The following is a 16,763-nucleotide window of genomic DNA, read 5'->3' as shown; positions in this document are numbered from 1 at the left end:
GATTCGAACTGACAACCTTCTGCTTGTTAGTCAAGCATTTCCTTGCTGTGCCACCTAAGGTGAGATCCCTGCTTTAGGGGAAGGAAAATACATGCTTCTGTGGGGTCCTAGAGATAAAGATTCTATCTGGAAGCAAATTTCTTCCTGCATCCAAATAAGGCAATCACTCAAGTTCTGAAGGTGAGAAAATTCCACCTACTTTAGGCAGGCCCTATGCTGGAGATGTCTTGATATGTTCAACCTATAGCTCAGTATTGTTCTCTAACTGATTGGTTGCTGGTAAAATGGGCCTCTCTCTGTGGTCTTGCCCGAAGAGCCAGCGTTCTTGAGTTGTCCACTGATGCTTCCTGCATGGGTGCTTCCTCTGGGAGGTGGGAAGTCTTCAGCGTGTGTAAGATGACACATTCTACCCAGGGTTGTGCAATAGGTTGCACAATAGACAGTCATCCTTGGGTAACATTGGGGCATCCCAGGCAGCTCGTGTCCAATCCACAGGCTCACAATATACCCAAAGGCCCTAATGACAGAGGCAAAGATTCTATGGGCAAGTTAAGCAGCATACTGCATACCTGAGCTGAGCTCTGTGTCTCTGTCTTACAAAGGGTTATAAACATTAGTTAAGACAACCAATTTACTCACTGGACTCTGCAACAACCTATAACAATTGATTAACTGTCTGTTAAAACAGCCATTCCTCTTTACTGAAGCCTCTATAAAGATTTTATACATGGAAACTTAATGTACTCATTTGGTTTGGGGCGCTTCGCAGCTAAGGAGGGTATAAGATTAAGCACTGCAGCTCATTCTTGGCTGTTTTTGCTGATTCATATGGTTTTGAATCTAGAGACAAAGTGTTCTCTAGTGTTTTTTTTGGGGGGGGCATTCATAAGCAAGAAGGTGTAGTGGGACATATGTAAAACAAAACAGCCAAATTTTAAAAGCCACACTGTTAGCTTTTAAAAGGAAGCGCCAGAAGTCAAGATTGACAGAAAATTATACCTTCTGACCTTGAAGCTGTGCCCCCCTCTCTGATCCCATTGTTGGTAGTGGGAAGGGAAGTGAGTGCAGTTGTCACACTGGTGAGTGCAAAGAACTCTGCACGCGTTCAGAGGCACTCCTCTTGAGTTCTAGCTCAAGTTAAATCCTGAGTGATCTAGATGAAAATGGGCAAGTGATCTGGCATTAACTCCACCACCACACCCCAAATGACTCAATGAAATAATAAAAATTCTTATAGAGGGCATTCACACAAGCGGAAACTGTGTTCGACCCGGGTTTGGGAGTTGTGTGTGCTCCCAATTTTCAGTTGCTTGGAAGCAAGGTAAGAAGAATACCTGTGTAGAAGTGATTGTGTGGAAGCAAGATAGGAGGAAAACCTGGATAGTTTTTCCTCTTACCTTGGCTCCACACAATTACTTCTACCCAAGTTTTCCTCCTACCTTGCTTCCACACAACCAAAAATTGGGAGCACACACAGCTCCCAAAGCCAGGTAGAACACAGTTTTCACTTTTGTGAATGACCTCATAGTTTGATAGCTTTGCACGATCAGGATATTTCAAGCCACACTGCAGTTCTGCCAGGAGACGAAACATAAGGCAAGTGAACAGACAAGTCCTCCAGTTGGAGTAGCCTCTGGGACAGTATTCTTCACTGTAGGGCCTGGGGGCCAGTGGCAGCTCCCACCATTCCTAAGTGTGGCTCCTTGACTAACGGTTTATTGGGCCTGGGCGAAGCTCCGGCCGAAGCTGAATACTCTGCACGGTCTCCCTGGCACTGTGCAGAGGTGACCATTCCCACCGGAGACCATTCCCATTGGCACTTTGCCCAGCACTGTGGGAGCTCCTTTAAGTGAAGCCCAGTCCTCTTGGGCCCCTGAACAATCCTGGAAGGTGTGCACAGAGTGCTGGGAAGTGTAGCCCTCTCAGCGCTTTCCCCTTAGAGCTCTTGAGATTGGGATCCATCTCTCTTAAAGGGCCTTCCCAGCACTGAGAAAAGCTCCGTAGTGTGAGGAAGTCAGCACAGTGGGAAATGGCTCTCACATAATTGAAGGGTTGTGGTTTTTTGGCCAAAGTGGACCCTGCTTGAAAAATAGTAATGATCATTGCTCTAGGACCAGTAAAATTCTTTATAAATAACTAGCAAAATACCCATCATTATGATGGTTGGTGTGTACAGTATGTTTGGGAGGAGGGCTTGTGTATCACGAAGGATGGAGTGCCGCCTTTTGCACCCAGCTTGTGGGGAGGTTTATTTATTATTAGTTTATTCGATTTCTAGTTTGTCAGTGAGGGGAGCTACCCCATTTCAGGAATGGAGGGCAGGTGTTTCCTTCACTCCCACAGTGTCCATGGTGCCAGTTTTTTCCTTTTTCCGATCGAGTTGAATGGCACTCATTCACTTTAGTAAAAGCTGTGTACTTGGGGACTCTGTACAGAGCAGTGGGCTAGACTAGGAGATCTCCAAGGCCCCTCAGACTCTGAAATGTCCATGGCTGACATCCAGACTAACAAAGCATTGATGCAGCCAAGGGTTTCAATTAAAGCAGCTGCAGCAATCGTGTGTATGGCAGTGGGAGGGGGGGATCTCTATGCCACCCAAAAATATATCCCTAGGGGAACATAGGAACATAGGAAGCTGCCTTATACTGAGTCAGACCATTGGTCCATCTGGCTCAGTATTGTCTGCACAAACTGGCAGTGGCTTCTTCAAAGTTGCAGGCAGGAGTTTCTCTCATTCCTATCTTGGAGAGGCCATGGACAGAACTTCTATGCTAGCCTTGGGCCGAAATAAACAAATACATACATACATGGACGGAACTTCAAAGCTTCTGCAAGCAAGCATGCAGGTGCTCTTCCCAGAGCAGCCCCATCCCTTAAGGGGAATATCTTACAGCACACACATGTCTCCCATTGAAAATGCAAACCAGGGTGGACCCTGCTTAGCAAAGGGGACAATTCATGCTTGCTACCACAAGACCTATCACCTTAAGTGGTGCAGTGGGGAAATGCTTGACTAACAAGCAGAAGGTTGCCAGTTCAAATCCCCGCTGGAACTATATTGGGCCCCCGCGATATAGAAAGATGCTGAAAGGTATCATCATCTCATACTGCATGGGAGAAGGCAATGGTAGACCCCTCCTGTATTCTACCAAAGAAAACCACAGGGCTCTGTGGGCACCAGGAGTGGAAATCGATTTGATGGCACACTTTACTTTTACTTTTACCACAAGACCAGCTCTCCTGTCTTGTGGACACATAGCCCTCAGGGACATATTTTTGAGTGCCAAAAAGTGCTTCCAGAGGAAGGTGAGATTGTTGAAATTCACACACAGACCCCATGTGAGTGCCAATGCTCTTTTAGTCAGGAACAAAGCAGCAGCTTTGACCTTTCTCACCTAGAACCCACATTTTGTTACCCTGGATGTGAGCCCATGATCCTACATAATTGAGGTAGAGGTTAAATCTGCCCCAGTGACCCCACCAGTGAGAGTCAATCTTTTTATCTGCATAGCCTCCCTCCAGTTCTCTGCATTCCACATATCCAGGTTACCAAGAAGCAGAGGCTAGGATGGGTTATGGAAATTAAGGAGTGGAGCAATGCAGATAGGGGCAGGCTGGATGTTCAGTAGCTTGGGGTCACCAAGGCCAGGGTCAGGGTTAACCTTCCTAAAATAGTGTGCTTGAGTGCATCCCTCCACGTCTCTCATTTAAATGAACGACAGCCTATGCAATGACAGCAAAACCTGCCTTCCACCACTGGGTGTCAGTGCAGCCCCTTTGACAGGGATACCACAGAAAAAGAAATAAGTATTATGCCTGGAAGGGTCCTTACAGTTTACAAGTGTTTCCCCACCTACTTATCTATCTACCTCAGGGGTGTCAAACTCAATCACATAAGGGGCCGAAATCTAAAACACAGGCTAAGTTGCGGGCCGAATTTTTTATTAGGATACTTAGTCTTAGTAGTAGAAGTATAGATCCTTCCTCACCCTGAGACACCATATCACACGCCATCCTCGTGCATTAATCATGTTCTGAAAATAAGAACAAGCACAAAACAAACTGTAAGCAAAACAGTTAAATTACAAACTCAACAGTTTTTTTAATACATTTAGATGTCTGTGACCGTTTTGTCTGGAGACATTGCTACTGTAGTGATCCCACTGAGACTCCATACCTGTGTAGTTGCTACTGGCAGCAGGTGCAGGATCGGGACTCTGGCACGGTCGTGCCTAGTGCTGGGTCTCGGCAGGGAAGGGGTGTGCAGAAGCAAGCATATGAAGAAGCAACTTAGCTCACTGTATGGGGCTGGGTCCTTCTGCCTGTGGCGTGGTCAGGCACTTGTGTGGAGAGCCTTGCTCCAACCTAGCTTTTACACTGGGACTGGGTCCTTCTGCTTGCAGCGCAGTCAGGCACTTGTGTGGAGCGCCCTGCTCCTACCTAGCTTTCTGGGACTGGGTCCTTCTGCCTGCAAATGGGTACTGAGGTAACGTGGTCAGGCGCTTGGATGTGGCACAGTCACCACGGGCCACATAAAACGGCCAGGCGGGACGGATTTGGCCTGCGGGCCTTGTGTTTGACATGTGTGATCTACCTAGTGAGGCTTTTCTCCAAGTTTGGGGGGACCACACAGGTTTTATCAAACTGGAAACAATAATTTATCCAATATATAAAAAGGTCAATAGTCAGGAGCCTTCCAATTACCATCCAATTAGCCTCCTGGATGTATCCTCCAAAATTAATTATACAGCTTTTAAACAAGTTGGAAGATTGGGCAAATATGACAACATTGTTTCACCCAGAGCAGGCAGGCTTCCACAGGGGTTACAACACAATAGACCACTGTATCACCTTGAAGGCCTTGATCCAGAAATATCTGAACAGTCATTAAAAACAACTTTATGTTGTGTTTATTGACCTTTCACCTGCTTTTGACTCTATTGATAGATCTAGATTGTGGGGAAAGCTTAAGAGGACTGACACTGTCAGACAGCTTCTCAGGTTACCGATTGAACTGCACTCTGATCTCATGGACAGGGTGAGAGTGGGCTGGCAAGGATCGCTATTGCGAAGAGTCAAAATTGGCTCCCTTTTAATTTAATTTTAAAATCAATGATATAGTACAGGTCATGGAGTCTCAGAAATTCTTCTCCCCTCACTTTATGGGTGCAAAGTCTTGATCATGATGTACGCTGATGATATGGCACTTCTATCTTGTGTCATACCTTAGAGAGTGCCTTCTTCGGTATGATCCCCATCGCTCGTTGAGGTCATCTGGAGATATCTGTCCCCAGTTACCACCGGTACATCTGGTGGCAACTCGGAACCGGGCCTTTTCTGTAGCTGCTCCTGGTCTATGGAATGCACTCCCGGCAGATATCCGCAGTTTAGGCTCACTGTTGGCCTTTAAGAGAGCCCTAAAAATTAATTTATTTGGCCTGGCCTTCCAAAGCTTGTAAAGTGTTGTTTTTAAAAAAGTATTTTAACTGGTTTTAAATGGTTTTGTTTTTGAATTGTTTTTAGCTCTGTGTTTTGAATGGTGTGTTTTAATGTCTTCTTAATAGTTGTTGTACACCGCCCAGAGCCTCTGGATGGGGTGGTTTATAAATGTAATAAATAAATAAATAAATAAATAAATAAATAAGATTGGGCTTATAAGAATGCTGGTCAGATTGGCCAATTACTTCAAAGAGGAGCAGTTTAGGATCAACTATGATGAAACAAAAGTGGTAGTTTTTGGTACCAGTAGAATCAAATGCAGACGGACAATTAACACTCAGTATATAGAGCAATGCTCCTTCTTTAAATATTTGGGTGTCTCCTTTCAGAAATCTTTATCTTTGCCAGTCCATCTTAATGCAGCCCTATTAACTGCATTGATGTCCAGTTGGAATCATTTTAAAATTCTTCTTCTCCCAGGGGGTGGGTGTCAATTAATAGCTCCTGCACTCAAAATAATTCAGGGCAAATTAATTCTGGAGCTTTTGTAGGGGGCATAGATTTGCGAGTGTAATGTGAAAGTGAATGAGAAACTAGAAATAGTCCAGAATAAAATGTATGTATGTATGTATCAAATTTATTGACCGCCTGACTTCCTTAGACTCGAGGCGGTTTACATAAATTAAACCAACAATGAAGACAAGAGAAGGGGGGGGGGCAGGAGAAAGAAAAGGAAAAAGAAAAAGAACCCCCCCTACACACACACACACACACACACACACACACACACACACACACACGTTAAAAACTAAAAGCCTGGCAAAATAAATATGTCTTGAGGAGCTTCTTAAAGGATAGGGGGCATTATGAATCTCAGGAGGCAGAGTGTTCCAAAAGGAGGGGTCTGCAACAGAGAAGGCCCTCCCACAAGCCTGGGCCCCACGTATCTCCCCTGGGCCCGGGAGTCTGAGAAGGCCTACCAGAGACGACCTCACAGGGCGGGTCAAAGTTGGACAGGAGAGGCAGTCCTGATGGTACACAGGCGCCAAATCCTGAAGGGCTTCATAGGTGATAATCAGCACCTTGAATTGGACCCAGAAGCGAACTGGCAGCCAATGCAGTGACCTCAGCAAAAGTGAAACATGATAATATTTTCTGCTGCCCATAAGCAGCCGGGCCAGCATTTTGGGCCAGCTGAAGATTCCAAGTCGTCTTCAAAGACAACCCCAGGCAGAGCGCATTGCAGCAGTCCAACCGAGAGTGGCAATGAGGGCGTTCATTATGGTTGCCAGGGCCTGCCCATCAAGGTAAGGCCACAGTTAATTTCCTGAGGAAAATTCTGGGCCTTCCCCTGATACTGCTAAATCTTCATCTGATACTGCTAAAATATTTTAAGAAACTTGACAACCTTCCAGAAAACTATCTAGTTAAATCATGCTAATTATTATTAATCATTTATTACGCTGAGAGGGCAACACTTCCCAGCACTCTGTGCACACCTTCCAAGATTGTTCAGGGGCCCAAGAGGATTTCGCTTCACTTAAAAAATCTCCCACAGTGCTGGGCAAAGTGCCAATGGGAATGGTCTCCAGTGGGAATGGTCACCTCTGCACAGTGCCAGGGAGACCGTGCAGAGTATTCAACTTTGGCCGGAGCTTCGCCCAGGCCCAATAAACCATTAGTCAAGGGGCCACTTCCAAATGGCACTACCAAGAGGGGATCAGCTGGCAGATCCACCATCCCATATTTGACAATTATTCTCTCTGCCTTCATTAGAAACTAGAAAGTCCTGGGGTAGGGGAAAAAACGTGATTAGCTCCTTGAGTGGGACGCCAGCCAATTTTCTGGTTTGGTCCAACATTCAAAGTTCTCCCTACGGTATCCTAACTTTAAGAAAAACAGATCCACTTTGCTGTACCTAGTCAACCTCACCAGAGCACCACTAAGGAAAGCATTTACCAGTTTACGTTTTCAACCCATGCCCTCGGCATATCTTGAGGGTGAATTTCACAAAGTTCCTGTGGAACAGCGCCGCTGCCCATGTGGCCAGAGGCAAGTGAGGACATTAAACATTACTTCCTACACTGCTCCTTTTTTGGAACAATAAGAGAGAGGGAGGGGAAAAACCACTGGGTCAGATCATTGATACATTCACGGGTTCTGAAAAAGAGTGACAAAACAAGGGAATTGCTTAGGGGGGTGGGGAATAAAAGGGAATCCTGTGGCAAGCCAGGAAGGGGAAAAGACAGGAACTGGCTCACCTCCGGATAGATAGATAGATAGATAGATAGGAGGGAGGAGGTGGAGGGCTGTGGGATTGCACAGAATTAAATGAATCATGATTCAGTTCAATGAGCTTCTTTTTAATAAGTGACTGTTCTCTCTCCCTGCTCTTTGCCTTGTAGTAAGCAAAGGTGATTGCACGAAGTAAATGATTAAGTTCAGTGGGATTCCTCTTCAGTAGAGGGTGCATGAGAAAGGGTTGGATGCGGAAATCTGCTCAGCTGCTCTCCCCTCCACTTCTGTGTTGAGAAGGTTAAGTTATATTGGAAGCATGCTGAGGAGGAGGGAGGTGTGGGGTTTGGGATCTGTGGGGAGGAAAGGAGGGGGAAGCCAAGATTCCCCCCTGCTTGTTTCTCTCCCCACAGCAAAGGGGCAGAGGAAGCAAGCACGGGCGGTGTGTGTTGGGGAAAGAACTGTCCATAATGCAACACGTTGTATCACATAAGCTCTGTTGCAAGCTTCCTTACCATGGAAAAATACAGCTACTGTCCTGCAACACGATTAGCACGTTATAGGGCCACAATGCATCATTAAAATTCGAAACAAGGCACCGTAAATATGGATGGCACCCTGCTGACAGCAAAGCGAGCGCTATGTCAAAACACTGGCAATATGGAGGGGCACCTATGGGACACGTGGCAGCGTGCAATCTGGAAAACACCCAGGAGGACTTCTAACCTTGCAGGGATAACATTTGCGGTAACCACATTATTGGAGTGCTTAGTCTAACCCCCCAAATGGGGATAGATTTCTTAGCTAAACAACTCATTCTTGTGGTGAGAGTGGATGGAGCAGCCTACACAGGGAGAAGGGCTATTTAATCTTTAAACCTCTCCATGCATCATGAGAAGCATGGGGAGGTGTAAAGTTTAAATAGTCACACTCTCCACATCTCAGCTGACACATGGGGAAATTTCAAAAAGTGAGGCAAGGGTGGATGGAGCACAGGGGCGTAGCAAGTTTGGAGTGGGCCCAGAGACAAGCTTTTAAATGCCCCCCCACACACACACACTGAAGCTCAGCTCATGAAGTAAAGAAATCTTAAATGAGACTGAATAGTGGTAACAAAACACATAGGTGTGTGTGTGTGTGTGTGTGTATCTATATCTATCTATCTATCTATCTATCTATCTATCTATCTATCTATATCCTATGTGCCACAATAGAACATCATCCTAAATTATTTTTAACAAGGTTTTGTAAATTGTGGACGATGCAAGTCATTGAATGGTACTAGAGAAAGACCTGTTGTTCTGGTAGCTGCAGGTCTTAACACTCACATCAATTTCGGAGGATAAATACAATTGAAGGAAGCCCAGGCGGGTGCTCAGCTGGGGGAGTCAGTCATGTGACTTGCCTCTGGGGGGCCCCCAGGCAATGGGCCCCCAGACAACTGTCTCCCCTTGTCCTATTATAGTTACGCCCCTGTTATTCAAAATATACAGTAGATTAAAACACACACAAAGACTCACAATCCAATTATGTGTTTAATGTCTTGGGTAGTTTGACCCTTAGGATCAAAGACCCACCCAACAAGGTGGGTCCTCAGAAACAACAGGCTTACTGGAAACAGCACAAGTATCATCCTTCAGTCTACTGTTGGCAGCTGAAGTGGCTTTAGCTTATATATTTTAGGCCCATGGATGGATACACTATGGGATGTATTAAATTAATGCAGAAACTAACTTGTCAGGTTTGAACAAGTTCCAAGTACAATCTTACTCTCCGTCACATGCTGCTGCGTGATTTTGCTTCTGTACACACGCTGAGTAGGGGCCTTGCACAATTTTCATAGCACCACCTACTTGGCTAGTTCTTGCATTCTGAGAAGAATAGAATCCATCCTTTTTCATTACTACTTTTGTGGTTACTGGGGGAAAGGGTACTGGGTACTAGGAAGTAGCATGGAAGGAAGCCTTAAGTAATGTATGTACTGGGAGTAAGATCACGTTTGGAACTTGAAAAAAAGTTGTACAAAAGCTTTGAACATTCTGCAGTTTATTCTCATCTGGAAAGGCAACCAAAACTCTTCCTATGACTCATTCATGGTTCCTTTCTTTACTTCTCTGCAAGCTTGAAAAGGCACTGTATCAGATCCTGGCAAGTTTAAGTGTATTACTCTATATAGTGAGCTTCTTCTTAATTAACTGTTATTAGTTCATTAATAACTGTTAAATAGTTAATAATAATAAAAGTTAAATCACTACTATTAATTAACTCTTAATTAGCTTCTTAATTAACTGTTAATCTAATGATAATTGTATTTTGGATTTCACTGATTAGAACTCCTTTGTTTCCTCTCCACATAACACACTTTGTTTTCTTTTTGATGTGATTTTTTTGGTATTGTTTGTTATGTATATTTTTGGACTTTTAGTGAAGTTGTTGCAAATCACTTAACAGATTGAACAAGGCTAGGAAAAACAATCCATTTCTTATTATGGCTCTTGCTCTGCATTCTCCCATTGTTCTTTTTTTCATTGGGGGTGGGGAAAATCAAATAAAAATCTACGTACAAAACCATACTTGCACATACCTGCTCATTTTCACCACTGTTGCAACTTGAGTATCTTTGTGTATTTTTGAGTTTCTTTTTAAATTTCCATCTTTCAGTAGAATATCTACCTCTTAATGGCCGTTGACATCCTAACACAGCACTAGTGTAGCACCAGTGCTTCTGAAAAGTACCAAACTAACGCTGTACTGCTACTGGAGTGTGTGTGTGTGTGTGTGAGAGAGAGAGAGTTTTGACAACCTCCTATTCCCCTGGAAGCCTTCTGTGTCACCTGAAAACATGTCCCTGAGTGTTATAATTAGGTGGCCATGTTCTAAGAGCAATTGGAACACATTATCCCAATCTAATCTCTTTCATGGGTGCAGCTAGATAAATTTCAGCCTAACAATGGGTGAGTTCAGATATTACATGGAATTCTGGTTTATTTTAACTAAGGTTCATTTAACAAACTTGGACTGGTGCTACAGATGACACCAAGTTTTGGTTTGTTCCACCATATCATGTTTTCTTTGGGTTTTGCCCCTTCTTACGTCCGATGATTTAGGCTTACCTCTCCCTATCAATCATCTTTATTACGGTCATTGTCCAGCATAAAAGCAGGGGGTGATGACACAGTACAAAGTATAATGCATAACAATATGTTAAAACACCTAAGGAAAAATTTATAAACATTTAAATGCATAAAAGGGCATAAAATAACATTAAAAGGCATACAAGACATAAATGTATAAAAAAAGGAGAAAAGGCACAAAAAGGCATAATTGCATAAAAGCCTAAATGATAAATCCAGTGAGACTATATAACTGTTTATTAAAAGTGCAAAGCTATAGCGCAAAAAAGCGGGAGGAGCATAAGTCTTTCAGATAGTGTGCTGTGTTGGATGAACGCATTATAGCACGCAAGAGCCAGCAGGAGGTCAGACTAGGGCTGCTTGGACCCACTACTTACCAGTGTCTGATGGATTTTGGATGCTGCTGCATAGAAACTGGCAATGCTGTAGGTAATAGCAGGCTTAGAGTCAGAAAACAGCATAGAGACATAGATATGTCTCGAACGTCCTGGGTACTTGCATAGCAATGGGTGGATAAAGAGAGAGCAAATGTCTCTGTAATACAAACAGTGAAGTAGGACATGCTCAGTTGTTTCAATCTGTCTGGCGCCACAGGAGCATTGTTGTTCTGCAAGTTGGACGTTTCTGAATTGGCCTTCAAGCACAGCTGAAGGGAGGGCATGGCGACCTGCCAAGGTGAATGCCTTCCGATGTTTTGGGACTTCCAATTGAGTAAGATATGATGCCGGGGAGGGTAAATATGCAAGACTTTTACCGAAGAGAAAATTTCGGTCCCTGCTTAAATCAGTTTGGCACTCCGTTATATGCTGTTTGGTAGAAGCTTTGGCCTGCTCATAGCCCATATTAAGTTGAATCAAGGGGGAAAGGCCCAAGGATGCTATTTTTGTCTCAGGTGACCATTTCCATTTAGATTGGTAGTCGTCACATGAGATTAAGGGAGCAAGACCAATGGGGCAAAAGGGTAGTCTGAGCCAATAGCTGAGAATGGCCACCCACACCCTGGCCTCCACTTTGATCAGGCCTGTCTCCATGTGCAGAGTGGCATTAGAGACACAACTTGGAAGGATTGCCCACAGGAATTTGGAATGCACGGCACTCATTCCAGTGGGGTGAGACTGTGGAAGGGACCTAATTGTGCGCCATAAAGAAACTGGGTTAGTGGTTTGGCAACAAACAGATCGGGGGTAATGGGTATATAATGTCCTCCTCTTGTATGCAGGAATTTGATGATGGCAGTGGAGCTCCTATGGGCGTTTTGCACCATGTGTTCCCCGTGCGCTTTTCTAGAGCTGCCAGAGTTAAAAACTATTTCCAAATATATAAAGCATGGGACTTGCTCGATCATATGTCCATCTAGCTACCATGAGTAAATTTTAGGCCTTTTGGCAAAGACCATGATTTTAGTTTTATGGTAGTTAATATCCAGGAGGTCTTCCTTACAATACTGTGATAGGACCCTTGGCGCTCTTCTAAGGCCAATGGGGGATTACTGCATCATCTGTATATAGCAGAGCGGCAATGTGTCTCCCAGCAAGTTTAGGGGGGTGAAAATCCAGGTTGTTGAGCTGGCCCACCATTGTGTTAATGTAGAAATTGAATAGGATTGGTGGCAGTATGCATCCTTGCTTGAGACTGATCTTGAAAGGTGGCATTGGGGTTTGCCCCTTACCTTAAGTGATGTGTCTGCATGCAAGGTGTGAATTAAATATAGCTGACGCTGGCCAATGGAGGAGGCTTCCAACTTCTCCCACAGTTTGACACGAGCAATAGAGTTGAATGCTGCTTTGACATCAATGAAGGCAGCATAAAAGGAAGCTGCATTGCAGGAGGAGCATTTCCCAACAAGGTGCTGAAGAACTAAACACTGGTCAATGGAAAAGCGGCCTTCTTTGAAACCAGCTTGTTCCTCTGCAAGGATATTTTATTGTTCTAACCAGTCGTTATGTTTCCCGTGTAAGTGTCTCATGTATAGCTTACTGACTGTTGAGCAAACTGATGGGACTACAGTTGGTGAGGTCGTCCTTTCTGCCCTTTTTGAATATGGGGACAATGATTGCTATCCCCCAGTCCTTGGGGATTTGGCCATGCAAATCAATTTGGGTGAAGAGCAAAGCCAGAATAGAGACCCACCAGTCCAGATGATTTTTAATTGCCTCTCACAGAATAAGGTCCTCCCCTGGGGCCTTCCCCGGTCTCAGTTGGGCAATAAGTCTCTTAATCTCAGTTGTTGATACTGGTGCCCACACAGGCGTGTCCTCAATGGCAAATGCAGAGCTGCCACACTCAACAGCAGGGTCCTTGTAGAGCTCGTGAAAGTAATTCTCCCAAACACCTGAGGAAATGTGCCCGGTCCAGATGGCTCAGACCATTGCTAGTAGAATACATCATGAGTCGCCAGAACATAGCTGAGTCCTTGGATCTGATGGTCTGGATGAGGCACATCCAGTCATCTTTTGTAGTGTCTCTTTTCTTACATGCCAGCAAAAGTTTGTACTGTCTTTTCTGTTTAAGGAGGCTCTGTGTGGCCAACAGACCAGAGCTGGATTTATAGTCTTGGTAGGTGGTGGAAAGGGCTTTTTTAGCATTGAAGTAGTCCTTGTCAAACCACAACTTGGAGCCGTTCTGACACTGCAATGAAGGGGCACGGTTTTTAAGAGCTAGGTGCTGTTGAAGTTCCTGGACTAAGGTGTTGTAGGACTCCAAGGGCTCATCGGAGGGATCAGCCGTTGTCAGGGATAATTGGATACGCTGAAAGTGTTCTGAGGCATATATCACTTGGTCAAGCTGGTGGGTCCATTTAGCGTGGCAATGTGCCCTTCTGGTAGTAGATATGGGGGGGGTTGATAGAAGTCCTCAATATAGGACTGGAGAATGAAGGAGCTGGAACATGATTGTAAGATGGTCACTATCGAACTTTTTGATAACCTCAAATCTCTTCACCAGCAGGAGAGAGCCCTGTGAAGGCAGAGCTACTGAAGTAAACCAAGACTAGACCATGACTGTGGTTTGAGATATCACATAAAACCATGGTTAGGATATACAAACCAGCTTCAAACCTTGGGTTCAGATTGTAGTTAAACAAAATAAACCATGGTTTGAAGACTGGTGTGATTTCAAATACACAACCTGACCACACTTAAATAAAATAAACCATGATTCTGTGTAATGTATGAAGCTGCCCAGTGGAAGATCAATTCCCCCCCCATTATTGCTCTACAGCTGGAAAAGAGTTATGTACTGTATGTTTCAAGAACATTCTTCCAGCACTTGTAGGTTCAAACAAATGTATAATTTAACTTGCTCAACAGAAACAAAAACATTTTCTTTTAAAAATTGGGTTTACTTCTGTTCTGCTGTTAGAATAGGCAGCTTACAGTTGACTCAAGAATCCTTCAGGCCTGTGACAGCCATATTATAACTTTTAAAATATATATATTCCTTTTTCAAATGTCCATACAGCTAGTAAGTGGTACCTAAGCTGGCCACTAAGTGGCAACCTCTAACTGGAAGTATGAGAAAAGTGATAAAATTGAGTATATACTGCATATTACTAAGAATATTTATATACTACTTTTCAACAGAGAAGTTCTCATAGACCTCTCAGGTTCTTTTCAATGTGCTTCAGTGTTCATATTTTGACTTTTTTCTATCTTTTCACTCCATTGAAATCTCCTGACTCTTCCACAATAACTCATTTGTTTGTAAGGCAGTTTAATGATAATATTATACTAGAGCAGGATTTGTGTATTATAGAAATGCCTTTGGGACCAAAACTATGCTGATAGCTGTATGGGATATCATTAGAAATATTTATATACCACCTTTAATAACAACAACAACACTCTTGATGTGGTTTGCCTAGCAACCACTATGTGAGGAAGTATGATGGTTCCCTTACCTAAAAGGGTTCACTCTCTCTCTCTCACACACACAAAACCACAACACACCAGCAAGAGACACTGGGAAGGACACCTTGTTGGGCTGAATAGGGATGGTTGATCTCCTCCTGCCAAAGATCCATCACTTTAAAAGGTGCCTCTTCACCTCAGTGAGCTGGGGATTCTTACTCTTCCTTTTTGCATATCCTCATGCAGTCAGGTAAACCAGAATTCTTCAAGAGCGAACCTCAAATTCATGATTCTCCAACTTGTGCAGATGAAAACAGGGGCATTTGGGTACTTGTAGCACATTTATTCTCATAATGAAGATACATGCTTCAGCACTTTCCATCCTCAAACCACAGACTGCTGAATGTCCCTTTTTGACCAGGTTCTCACGATCACTGCCATCTCAGTTAGTTAGTTACTGACAATGGCGTGATTGTGAGAAATTGTGCCAAGGCAGGAATCCTTGACTGCTCATGGGACACAACCCCACATTGGTCATTTTAGATTTCATCTTGGCTGGAGGAGAGAAATACCCTCCTAAGTACATCTGCAGATTGTGAGAATCCATGCCTGTCACCAGTCCCAGTTACCTGTGTGGACCATGACCGTACCTGATCATGAACCACAGATACCTGTGGCTAGAGTGGCCACCAGGCACTGCCACACCAGCTGCATAACCACACATCACCCTCACCTGCATGCCCCACCCACACTCCTTGCCCTTCAAGTTACACCACAATATGTCATGGACAGCAGCTGCACATACCAACAGATGCCAGAAGGTAGACCTGGCTGCCCATGCAACAGCAGCCAGGTCTACTGGCTGTGGAACTATTGGTGTGGGATGCTACTTGGGTGGGGGGCAGGGGGCATGTTTGTGTGCTTGTGCTACTTGCCACCAAAGAGTGTTGGGGCTGGGATATGACAGGTGGCTTCTGGCCCCCAATCTTCTCCAAGTGCGCCCTTGGTTTGAAGTGCTTCCTTCCAAGGTTTTTGTTCTATTTCTCACTGAGGAAACTGAGGCCCAAGCCTCCTTCCAAAAACTGAGCTCATCAAGTACTGGCATTGGACATAACGCCAATCAACGGGGAAGAATTTGTTTTGCCAGAGCAGGGAGAGATACACCAAATACAGGTGAAACTCGAAAAATTAGAATATCGTGCAAAAGTTCATTAATTTCAGTAATGCAAATTAAAAAGTGAAACTGATATATGAGATAGATGCATTACATGCAAAGCGAGATAAGTCAAGCCTTAATTTGTTATAATTGTGATGATCATGGCGTACAGCTCATGAGAACCCCAAATCCACAATCCCAGAAAATTAGAATATTGTGAAAAGGTTCAACCGTCTAGGCTCCAGGTGTCCCACTCCAATCAGCTAATCAATCCATAACTCCTGCAAAGGGTTCCTGAGCCTTTAAATGGTCTCTCAGTCTGGTTCATTAGGAATCACAATCAGTTGTGCAGAAAACCATCATTGACACCCTCCATAAGGAGGGAAAGCCTCAAAAGGTAATTGCAAAAGAAGTTGGATGTTCCCAAAGTGCTGTATCAAAGCACATTAATAGAAAGTTATGTGGAAGGGGAAAGTGTGGAAGAAAAAGGTGCACAAGCAGCAGGGATGACCGCAGCCTGGAGAGGATTGTCAGGAAAAGGCCATTCAAAAGTGTTGGGGACTTTCACAAGGAGTGGACTGAGGCTGGAGTTAGTGCATCAAGAGCCACCACACACAGACGGATCCTGGACATGGGCTTCAAATGTCCTGTTCCTCTTGTCAAGCTGCTCCTGAACAACAAACAACGTCAGAAGCGTCTTACCTAGGCTCAAGAAAAAAAAGAACTGGTCTGTTGCTCAGTGGTCCAAAGTCCTCTTTTCTGATGAGAGCAACTTTTGCATCTCATTTGGAAACCAAGGACCCAGAGTCTGGAGGAAGAATGGAGAGGCACACAATGCAAGATGCTTGAAGTCCAGTGTGAAGTTTCCACAGTCTGTGTTGATTTGGGGAGCCATGTCATCTGCTGGTGTTGGTCCACTGTGCTTCATTAAGTCCAGGGTCAACGCAGCCG

The sequence above is a fragment of the Hemicordylus capensis genome, chromosome 6 (assembly GCF_027244095.1).
Source record: "Hemicordylus capensis ecotype Gifberg chromosome 6, rHemCap1.1.pri, whole genome shotgun sequence".
NCBI lineage: Eukaryota > Metazoa > Chordata > Lepidosauria > Squamata > Cordylidae > Hemicordylus > Hemicordylus capensis.
Note: the sequence above shows the minus strand (reverse complement) of the source record.